Consider the following 10,908-nt stretch of genomic DNA (forward strand, 5'->3'; position numbering starts at 1 on the left):
CACACGCTCACACACACACGTTGTTATATTTGACCTCTTAGTCTTGTGCATGTGGTGAAGTCTCCATAATTATAGTCATTTTGAGGCAGAGTACACTACTGTCTAAGAAACCACCACGTGACGCATCCACATTTACACACCTGACATAGCATGCAATACAATACACACACACTACATACGCATGCGCTCACACACACACACACACACACACACACACACACAATACACGCATACATGCACATGCCCACGCAAACATGGACACAGACACTCCACACACACTACACACACATACAAATACACGCATGCATGCACATTTACACGCAAACTCAGACACTACACACACAGACACTACACACACATACCTTCCGTTTCTACTCACACAAATGTCAGTAAATGGCCAAAACAGTAACTTGAACTGAATATGAATTGAAATCATTTTAATTTAACAGACCTGCTACTTCAACCTTACTCATTCCACACATCCAATTAACATATTAGTGTTGAACCAACATTCTCCAGCTCTGAACAGATGTTTAATTTTGTCGTAAAGAGAGAGCCACAGTGTTTCAGAGTTTAGTCAGAGTTTGACCTGAGAAACGACATGCTTTTCTTCCCCCTCGCCACGTCTGTTCTACCCGGCGACAGCCACTTCCTGTGTTTGTTATTGGAGGAGGAGGGGAGCCCTCACTGATAAAATAAAAATGGTCAGTACACACACAGTGCAGGGAAGCTAGCAGGACAGGCAAAGCATTCCTCTCTCTTTCTCTCTCTCTGACACACACACACACCACACACCACACACACACACACACACACACACACACACACACACACACACACACACACACACACACACACACACACACACACACACACACACACACACACACACACACACACACAAAGCTAGTGGGGCTGGCAAAGCATTCCTCTCTCTCAGACATCCACCACACACACACAGAACGAGAGAGAGAGACACAAGGGCAGCTAGTGGGGCTGGCAAAGCATTCCTCAATTTGACTCAGAGGACAATAAATAGAGGACAGAGAAGTAGAGAGAGAGGTTAAAAGAAGAAACCGACAGAGAAAGTGAGAGGTCACACAGAGGGGTCCGAATACCACACACAGTTATGCTGATCTCTAGAGAAATGTACTTTCGACAGAACAGAAGACAAAAAGAGCAGACCTGTATCATGATCAACCAACAGAGAGAGAGAGAGAGAGAGAGAGAGAGAGAGAGAGAGAGAGAGAGAGAGAGGTGGAGCAATAACAACGGAGAACAGTACAGTATACAGCAGTTGAGATTACTGTGAGTGTGCATTCAAGTTCCACCATCATCAAATCAAGGCGGGGCGGCAGTGTAGCCTAGTGGTTAGAGCATTGGACTAGTAACCGAAACCAAATCCCCGAGCTGACAAGGTACAAAATCTGTCGTTCTGCCCTTGAACAGGCAGTTAACCCACTGTTCCTAGGCTGTCATTGAAAATAAGAATTTGTTCTTAACTGACTTGCCTAGTAAAATAAAGGTTAAAAAAAAAGCGCACCTCAAATACTTTTAAGTAGGTCTGGTTGGTATAGAGAGTTCAGAGGAGTAATTCCATTGTATGGGATGCTTGGTGCCAACATAGAGGATAGTGCTGTGAACTGACTCATTGTATGGGATGCTTGGTGCCAACATAGAGGATAGTGCTGTGAACTGACTCATTGTATGGGATGCTTGGTGCCAACATAGAGGATAGTGCTGTGAACTGACTCATTGTATGGGATGCTTGGTGCCAACATAGAGGATAGTGCTGTGAACTGACTCATTGTATGGGATGCTTGGTGCCAACATAGAGGATAGTGCTGTGAACTGACTCATTGTATGGGATGCTTGGTGCCAACATAGAGGATAGTGCTGTGAACTGACTCATTGTATGGGATGCTTGGTGCCAACATAGAGGATAGTGCTGTGAACTGACTCATTGTATGGGATGCTTGGTGCCAACATAGAGGAGAGTGCTGTGAACTGACTCATTGTATGGGATGCTTGGTGCCAACATAGAGGATAGTGCTGTGAACTGACTCATTGTATGGGATGCTTGGTGCCAACATAGAGGATAGTGCTGTGAACTGACTCATTGTATGGGATGCTTGGTGCCAACATAGAGGATAGTGCTGTGAACTGACTCATTGTATGGGATGCTTGGTGCCAACATAGAGGATGGTGCTGTGAACTGACTCATTGTATGGGATGCTTGGTGCCAACATAGAGGAGAGTGCTGTGAACTGACTCATTGTATGGGATGCTTGGTGCCAACATAGAGGATAGTGCTGTGAACTAACTCATTTGTATGGGATGCTTGGTGCCAACATATAGGATAGTGCTGTGAACTGACTCATTGTATGGGATGCTTGGTGCCAACATGGAGGAGAGTGCTGTGAACTAACTCATTTGTATGGGATGCTTGGTGCCAACATGGAGGAGAGTGCTGTGAACTAACTAATTTGTATGGGATGCTTGGTGCCAACATGGAGGAGAGTGCTGTGAACTGACTCATTTGTATGGGATGCTTGGTGCCAACATGGAGGAGAGTGCTGTGAACTGACTCATTGTATGGGATGCTTGGTGCCAACATAGAGGAGAGTGCTGTGAACTGACTCATTTGTATGGTATGATTGGTGCCAACATAGAGGATAGTGCTGTGAACTAACTCATTTGTATGGGATGCTTGGTGCCAACATGGAGGAGAGTGCTGTGAACTGACTCATTTGTATGGGATGCTTGGTGCCAACATGGAGGAGAGTGCTGTGAACTGACTCATTTGTATGGGATGATTGGTGCCAACATGGAGGAGAGTGCTGTGAACTAACTCTTATCTTGGGATCTGGGTGTTGCTGGCATTGTGGAGGAGGGGGAAATCAAAAGAACAGTCATAGAATAACACTACAGCTTGCCAAAGACAAATACAAAACATACTAAGAGGTAGGGGAGAGAGAGAGAAGGAGAGGGACAGGGAGAGAGTGAGAGAGTGAGGGAATGAGATGGAGAGGGAGGCAGAGGGAGAGAGGGAGAGAGTGAGAGAGAGAGGGAGGGAGGGAGATGGAGAGGGACAGTGAGAGGCAGAGAGAGAGGGAGTGAGATGGAGAGAGAGGCAGAGGGAGAGAGGGAGAGAGTGAGAGAGATGGAGAGGGACAGTGAGAGGCAGAGAGAGAGGGAGGGAGGGAGATGGAGAGGGACAGGGACAGGGAGAGAGAACATGAGAGGGACGGAGGGAGGGAGGGAGATGGAGTGGGAGGCAGAGGGAGAGAGGGAGAGAGGGAGAGAGATGGAGAGGGACAGTGAGAGGCAGAGAGAGAGGGAGGGAGATGGAGAGGGACAGGGACAGGGAGAGAGAAAATGAGAGGGAGGGAGGGAGGGAGGGAGGGAGAAGGAGATGGAGAGGGACTGGGACAGGTAGAAGAACCCCACAGACATGACAGTTAATGTAAAACAGATATATCCATACCAATAATTAGGAATTAGAATAATAAAATGGACATGAACCTTCTATTGATGGATTAAAAGTTCAGCCATTTTGGTAAGGGAGTTGATGCTGTGGTCTAAAATAGTGTAAAACAATGCAATTGAAGAATTTATCTGCACTATATGTTTATTAGCTAACTAGCCAGACAGTTTTAGTGTAATGATTACATTCATTTTCAAATGATCTGCCATTATACAACGGGTGGGTCTAATGCTGAATGCTGGAATGCGTTTTGGTTAAAAGCGCATTCCAGCCGGTGTCTATTCCACAAGTTACCACCGGCTAAATCTATGACGTTAAAATGCCTATTTACTCTGTTCCATCTGACTGCGCAATCCACTGTCTCATCAGCCCAGGAAGGTAAATTATAAACTTGATCTCCACTGTGAAAAGCATCTAGACATGATCTCACATTTCCTTTAGACTGACATTTAGTTTTCAACAGCGGAGATTTGTATAAACCTTGCTGTCTGTCTCTCCGAGATTTGCAATACTGTTTCAATATTCAAAGTCGATCTCCAACTGTCCAATAGTAATGAACGTGTAGGGCTCGGGAGTTGGGACAAGAGAGAGACAGAAAGAGGAAGGCAGCATTTCTCAGACCGTGAAAATCAAGAATCAGCTTGGCATCATTTTTATGAATATATACAAAGAAATGTCAATTGAAAAAAGGTCAAACAAAGCTAGTTTGCAGTCTTTCCAGCTTCAGTTTGAAGTTATTGTGGTAGCTGTGTTGTTGGCTAGCTCCTATGAACAACAGTGTCCTAACGAGAGAGCACATTTTCTACGCCAGGCGAAATCGTGCCTCATTAGCTCATTGTTATGGATGTGTCCAAATAAATGTCACTAGAAAACAGCTTTAACAAATGCAGCTACTGTTGTTATTCTGTCACCACTGTTTGACGTGACTGTAAATTGGCCGTAGTTGGCTAGCAAGGGATAAGAACGTTGCCAGCCAGTATGGCAATGGAACATTTAGAACGAACGACTGGGTCGCGTCCATAGATACAGAACATAAAGACTGAACGACTGGGTCGCGTCCATAGATACAGAACATAAAGACTGAACGACTGGGTCGCGTCCATAGATACAGAACATAAAGACTGAACGACTGGGTCGCGTCCATAGATACAGAACATAAAGACTGATCGACTGGGTCGCGTCCATAGATACAGAACATAAAGACTGAACGACTGGGTCGCGTCCATAGATACAGAACATAAAGACTGATCGACTGGGTCGCGTCCATAGATACAGAACATAAAGACTGATCGACTGGGTCGCGTCCATAGATACAGAACATAAAGACTGAACGACTGGGTCGCGTCCATAGTTACAGAACATAAAGACTGAACGACTGGGTCGCGTCCATAGATACAGAACATAAAGACTGAACGACTGGGTCGCGTCCATAGATACAGAACATAAAGACTGAACGACTGGGTCGCGTCCATAGATACAGAACATAAAGACTGAACGACTGGGTCGCGTCCATAGATACAGAACATAAAGACTGAACGACTGGGTCGCGTCCATAGTTACAGAACATAAAGACTGAACGACTGGGTCGCGTCCATAGATACAGAACATAAAGACTGAACGACTGGGTCGCGTCCATAGATACAGAACATAAAGACTGAACGACTGGGTCGCGTCCATAGATACAGAACAAAAAGACTGAACGACTGGGTCGCGTCCATAGATACAGAACATAAAGACTGATCGACTGGGTCGCGTCCATAGATACAGAACATAAAGACTGAACGACTGGGTCGCCTCCATAGATACAGAACAAAAAGACTGAACGACTGGGTCGCGTCCATAGATACAGAACATAAAGACTGAACGACTGGGTCGCCTCCATAGATACAGAACAAAAAGACTGAACGACTGGGTCGCGTCCATAGATACAGAACATAAAGACTGAACGACTGGGTCGCGTCCATAGATACAGAACATAAAGACTGAACGACTGGGTCGCCTCCATAGATACAGAACAAAAAGACTGAACGACTGGGTCGCGTCCATAGATACAGAACATAAAGACTGAACGACTGGGTCGCGTCCATAGATACAGAACATAAAGACTGAACGACTGGGTCGCGTCCATAGATACAGAACATAAAGACTGAACGACTGGGTCGCGTCCATAGATACAGAACAAAAAGACTGAACGACTGGGTCGCGTCCATAGATACAGAACATAAAGACTGATCGACTGGGTCGCGTCCATAGATACAGAACATAAAGACTGAACGACTGGGTCGCCTCCATAGATACAGAACAAAAAGACTGAACGACTGGGTCGCGTCCATAGTTACAGAACATAAAGACTGAACGACTGGGTCGCGTCCATAGATACAGAACATAAGGACTGAACGACTGGGTCGCGTCCATAGATACAGAACATAAAGACTGAACGACTGGGTCGCGTCCATAGATACAGAACATAAAGACTGAACGACTGGGTCGCGTCCATAGATACAGAACATAAAGACTGAACGACTGGGTCGCCTCCATAGATACAGAACATAAAGACTGAACGACTTGGTCGCGTCCATAGTTACAGAACATAAAGACTGAACGACTGGGTCGCGTCCATAGATACAGAACATAAAGACTGAACGACTGGGTCGCGTCCATAGATACAGAACATAAAGACTGAACGACTGGGTCGCCTCCATAGATACAGAACATAAAGACTGAACGACTTGGTCGCGTCCATAGTTACAGAACATAAAGACTGAACGACTGGGTCGCGTCCATAGATACAGAACATAAAGACTGAACGACTGGGTCGCGTCCATAGTTACAGAACATAAAGACTGAACGACTGGGTCGCGTCCATAGATACAGAACATAAAGACTGATCGACTGGGTCGCGTCCATAGATACAGAACATAAAGACTGAACGACTGGGTCACGTCCATAGATACAGAACATAAAGACTGAACGACTGGGTCGCGTCCATAGATACAGAACATAAAGACTGATCGACTGGGTCGCGTCCATAGATACAGAACATAAAGACTGAACGACTGGGTCGCGTCCATAGATACAGAACATAAAGACTGAACGACTGGGTCGCGTCCATAGATACAGAACATAAAGACTGAACGACTGGGTCGCGTCCATAGATACAGAACATAAAGACTGAACGACTGGGTCGCGTCCATAGTTACAGAACATAAAGACTGAACGACTGGGTCGCGTCCATAGATACAGAACATAAAGACTGAACGACTGGGTCGCGTCCATAGATACAGAACATAAAGACTGAACGACTGGGTCGCGTCCATAGATACAGAACATAAAGACTGAACGACTGGGTCGCGTCCATAGATACAGAACATAAAGACTGAACGACTGGGTCGCGTCCATAGATACAGAACATAAAGACTGATCGACTGGGTCGCGTCCATAGATACAGAACATAAAGACTGAACGATTGGGTCGCGGCTCTGGCAACCGAACCAATACAACGAACGTCCAGCCGGCTTGTGTAGCAACCCTAGATTAGTTTCGGGATTATATCTTGTGGAAGTATGAAATAGTATGAAAATATGAATCAAAATAACGTTTTTAATGAAAATGTCAATCATTATTTGAACATGCTGGTAACCCCCTGTATAAAAGTGATAATGCCCTCGAAGCCAGTGTTTGGAGGAAATATTGGCATGGTTTGGCAACACCCGTGCCAATATAACCTTCCAAACACATAGCTTCTCGAGCATTATCACTTAAATATGGCAAAATTCCATATGAACAATTGCAGTCAATCCACAGCCATACACTGGCTGAAATCGGTTGATGATTGGACTTAGACAAGTTGTAAATGCAGCAAGTACTGCTATTGTATTATATAATAACACTCACAGCTGTCCAAGAAAACATAGGGTTAGACATTTATGGTCTGTTTACACACACACAATATATATATATATATAGGCAATTTATACATACAATTGGTATGAAAACTGTATCAACTCTAAAAATATTGGTTGACAATAATTCCATTACACAATTTCTGATTTATCACATGCCTTACCTTTAGTCTTCTGCATTAGTAAAGGCAGGAAATGAATAACCTATCCCTCTACTGCCATTTATTACAACGAGACTGGTTTGGATTTCTCTCTGACCAAAATGGCTGCCATTATCCACCCATTCTGGAACTTTTATGGGTAATGACTTTTTTATTTGATTTAACCTTTATTTAACCAGGAAGGGCTCATTGAGATTAAAATCTCTTTTTCAAGAGCGCTCTAGCCAAGATAGGCAGCACCAAGTCATTCCAAAAAAATGACAGATAGACAACATGAAAAACTAGAAGTAATCTAGCAAAAATCATTGAATTCACAAGAGTATAAAACAGCAAATTAAAAACATTGACAGGTCAGTGAATCAGCCTCAAAATCCTTCATCAGTGATTTAAAAACACCAATCGGGACAAGTTCTTCCAGTTTAAAAGTATTTTGTAAGGTGTTCCAAGACGATGGCGCAGAGTACATAAAAGCCCTTTTAACAAACTCAGTTGGGACATTTGGAACAGTTAGCAGGATAAAGTCCAGCGAACGAAGAGAGAACCCACCACATTTTTGAACAATAAAAATGCCCAAATAAAAAGGTAGTAAACCCAAAATGGCTTTGTCAATAAAAGTATACCAGTGACTGAGCCTACGAGTGACTAGAGAAGCCAGCCAACCCTGGTATACAAAGTGCAGTGGTGCGTAAGGGTTTTGCAGTTTAAAATACATCTCAAAGTGCCATGGTAAAGAGTGTCAATTGATCTCAAACACTGAGCGGAAGCATTCATATATAAAATATCCCCATAGTCTTGTAAAGGCATGAATGTAGCTGGTACTAGACTCCTCCTGGCTTCAAAAGAAAAACAGGCCTTATTCCTCAAATAAAATCCCAAATTCAGCTTCAATTTTTTTGTAAGTTGTTGAATATGCAATTTAAAAGAGAGGCCGTCATCAATTAAAATTCGAATTCATTAGAAAACACCATTAGTTTAGTTTTGCCAGTATTGAGGATAAGCTTCAATTGACACAAGGTATGTTGAACAGTATAAAAAGCAGTTTGCATGATCTGGAAAGCTTTTGTAAGAGATGAGGCACAACAGCAAATAACAGTATCATCAGCATAAAAGTTGAAGTTGAAAATGACATAGCCCCTCTAGTAATTTAATAGGATATCTATGATCCATACCACCACAGCTTCCTAAAATGAGATATCACAACAACTGCTTTCGAATGAAAACATACTGTTTCCCATGCCAATAAAGCCCTCAAATTTAATTGAAAGAGAGAGAGAGAGAGAGAGGGAGACAGGGAGGGAGAGAGGGAGAGAGACAGAGAGAGAGAGAGAGGGAGAGAGGGAGAGAGACAGAGAGAGAGAGACAGAGAGAGAGAGGCAGAGAGAGAGAGAGAGAGAGAGAGAGAGAGAGAGGGAGAGAGACAGAGAGAGACAGAGAGAGAGAGAGAGAGAGAGAGAGAGAAAGGAACAAAGAGAGAGAAACAGAGAAACAGAAAGGGAGCGGGACAGAGAGAAAAAGAGAGGAGAGCGATCCTAGCATCTCTGTGTCTCTGGGAGGCTCTGGATTGGCTATGGACACCACAAGTATGAACAACCCTGCATTTGAAGTTTCTTTAAAGTTCAGCTTAAAATAGACCCAATAAAATTGGTTCAGGTTAGAGTTAGGGTTAAGGTTAGGAATCAACACCACATCTAAAGCTTACTACAAACTCTACGCAGACGCAAGATTCCGAGTATTGCAATGTTGTTTTTCCTCACAAGAGAGGTGGCTCCTTGTAATAACGTTCTGCATTCTACATACTTTTTACTTCCTGAAAATTGGGACGCGTGTATCATTCTTTCTGCAGTCGTGGGGGCGGTGTTGTCACTTGGTTCCTTCATCTGATCTATAGGGTATATAGGCTATTCATCAAAGTAGCCTATTTTGCATTGATAACCAAATATAGTCTCAGTGACTGTTCAAACAGTAAACCAAACAACAAGAATCCACCCAAAGAAGGTATTTTGTTTAAAAGTAATAACTAGTAATTATAGGCTATTGTGAAATGGCCAAAAAGCCAACTAGCCATGTGCTATTTTCTCTGTGACCAAAACATGATGATGTTCTATTTTTTTTGCTGATATGGGGATGAATATACAAGCGGCTTATCAAACTGGGATCTTGTTTTAGGTTACACCGGCAAGTAGTGATGGGACGATTGATACCGGAGCTCAAATGCTCCGATGCAGTTTTCAAAGCATTACTGATTCGACACAATGTATCAACGCTCATTTCAAAGTAACATTATCACGTGATCAATGATGTCTGACGCTTCGTTTGATCACGTGGTTTTTCAAACCATGTGTTCCAAAATGGGAGTTTTCACAAATTTTGCCGTGGTTCCGATGCTTTCTTCGATTCAAAGTTGCTTTCAAATGCCGGCCTCTACTTGACACCGTACTTAGAATATAATTAGGATTTTTCATGCAGCAGCACCTTAATGGTAATGGTAGCTCAGCACATAGAGTTGGGGTCTCTGGGACTAGAACACTCAGAGACAGCAGGAAATATGGTCAAATCCCAGCAAAGGCATATTATTTGGAAAAATAGTTGTGACACCACACATTCTGCACATTGATGTTCAAACCATTTGATTTAGTAAAGTATAAGCTTCTATCCTAAGTAATGCCAATAGATTCACAGCAATAAAGGGAAGCATGATGGAAGGTGAGAACCTGTAACAGCAACTGATAACAGGCTAAGACTCACAACCAACCACTGCGCCACATAGATATGATATATTGTGGAATAAACTTCCATATGAAAATCAAACGCTGACCAGTAGATCTCACTAATGTGCATTGTGTTAAAAGCTCTGAGTATTTAACCATTTTTCGGCACCATTTTGTGAAAGCCACATACTTCAGAAAGCCTCGGGTTTCCAGTAACTAATGGAAAGTATAAGAATATTTTCCAGTGGGAAACTAAAAAGGCTCAAACCAGCTAGCCAGGCTAAAACCAGCTAGCCAGGCTAAAACCAGCTAGCCAGGCTAAAACCAGCTAGCTACTACTAGCAAGACAAGGCGATGCTTCCTTTCTTTCACAAAATTAAAAGACAAAATGCTATTGCCCCCTTTTGAATGGGAGTGGGACTGGTGAGTATAGCATGTTACCTAAAGGTGTCCACTACTCCAAATATCCCACTCCACCCACGTGCACGCACCTAGATCAGTGGACTGAAGCTTGAAGTAACCTTTTTAATTGTATGATTATTTGTTTGTTTTTTAAACAGATTTTCTGCTACATATACATTTCACAGCCAACAAAGGGTATATAACAAAGTATTGAGATAAACTTTTGTTATTGACCAAATACTTATTTT

Source organism: Oncorhynchus masou, chromosome 33 (assembly GCF_036934945.1).
Source record: "Oncorhynchus masou masou isolate Uvic2021 chromosome 33, UVic_Omas_1.1, whole genome shotgun sequence".
Classification (NCBI taxonomy): domain Eukaryota; kingdom Metazoa; phylum Chordata; class Actinopteri; order Salmoniformes; family Salmonidae; genus Oncorhynchus; species Oncorhynchus masou.